Below are 1,980 nucleotides of genomic sequence, written 5' to 3'. Positions count from 1 at the left end.
TAGTTTTGTGGACAAGGGAGGTCATCTTGGTTTCCTAATAAACTAATTAAAATACCTGTCAGGTAAACTGCATCTCTACCTTAAACAGCAGCTCGTAAATTTCTATCAATATAACTTTGTATGGACACTTCCCTGAAAACAACATTTTATAGTGAGATAACTGTGACTTGAAGGTATGGGGAATTAAAGGATGTCTAAAAAACGGGTCATGAAAATGTGTATATACTAACAATATTCAGTTTTATTATTCCCGTTACAAACAGTAATCCTGATTCCAGGAGTCCGGGGCGTCGGCACAGTCTTTACCTGCATTTGTTGAAATATGTGTCATATTTTAATGTATTGCATTATATTTTACACAGTGTAATACCATTAAATGTTCCTAACGATAGCGTACGTTCCTGCCATAGTAACACTGTTCATTGAACACCAAAAATATCTCTGGCGGCGATATTAGAGCTAAAAAAACGTAAAAAAAAATATTTATTTCTGCTTCTTCCGGGACTATACCGCAATCATGCATGAATGGATTTTGTTCAAACTTTGAACACAATGGGACCTTGATGTTCGTATTGTTGTTATTGTCTTTACGATGGCATTCAAAGTGACCGATTCAAAAAATAAATAAGTAAATTTACTGTAATTAAAATAAACAGTATAATCTAAAGATTTGCAACACAAATATCAGACATTACGCCTAGAATCACGAGCAAAAATCAACATTGTACTGTATGGATATATTTTAAATACTTTGACTATCATTCATACATTTAACATTACTCTATGGATGACGTATCACATACTCAAATGAAAGATGAATTATATGAGAATCATGTAATGTGTAATTGTATTTTGATTCGTCACTGCTACATTTACTGATACGTAGGTGAACAGATGAATGCATATTTATCTAAGAGATACCCCCCCCCCCCCGGTACTTACCTGGGAGACATTAAGCATAAGGACATATTTTATTTGGACAAATAACGTAAAATTATATCACAGAAACGATAAATTTATAATTTTGGACCCCACAAGTAAACTAGTCGCAGTGGTTATCGCCGCAAAGGGTTTCGATTCACCAATTAGTGCAAAATTGGAAATAAAACGCACAGTAAAGTTACAAAAGTACGAACACACATTACCGCAAGTAGGTTCAGCCTCGGTCAGAATACGAATAGCCTGCATTGACACTGAACCGGTTTAGTCAGATAGTCACCCGTGACACGACGCGGCACGAAATCGACGCCAGGAGCATACACCGACTAAATGTGTGCAAAGAGATAGAACACATTTACCATTGGGATAGTGAAAACAAAACAATAGATTTCAGCTAATGGTATCCCAGGTTTTAAACAGTTAAATTGAGTAATTAAATGTATTTCAGGAGGGGACGTGGTTGGAAAATGTCAACACAAAAATTTGACAATTTCATTTTCTTTTTCATTTTTTCATTTTCGTATTGTATAAATTATGTTCATTGACATATTGTTTATTTAAAACATGTGTACGTTTATGTTGGTATCAGATTCGAATAATTACGTTGCATGTTTCGTTGATGGCGATTATGGTATGGTTTGAAGCCTTCCACGTCCACATCTTGTACCGCACTTGACATAAATGTATCTTTATTTCCTGTGCACCAATTTTGATTTTAAGCACACGTAACTTGAGACTAATGTCGGACAAGTATAATTTGAATTCAAATCATTCTGACAATAATATTAATTGTCTTTAAATCATAAGACATTTACCGAAATTGCTATTTATAGCAAAAGCTAATTTGTTGGAGAACGTAAGTGAGTGCGCCCTCACACACATCTTTCCCATTTGCTTATTTTCAGGTGACGCTATAAATAAACTGGTTCAGCCTAATAAATCATCCATACTGAACACATTGTGGCTATGGTAATGAGTGTCAGATATCAAACAACAAATACACAATTCATGTGTGTATCAATAGTACTAGAGCGTGGGTGT

The sequence above is a fragment of the Saccoglossus kowalevskii genome, chromosome 5 (genome assembly GCF_978046115.1).
Source record: "Saccoglossus kowalevskii chromosome 5, keSacKowa6.1, whole genome shotgun sequence".
Taxonomy (NCBI): Eukaryota; Metazoa; Hemichordata; class Enteropneusta; family Harrimaniidae; genus Saccoglossus; species Saccoglossus kowalevskii.
The sequence above is the reverse complement of the archived record's forward strand: the minus strand, read 5'-3'. Positions refer to the sequence as shown.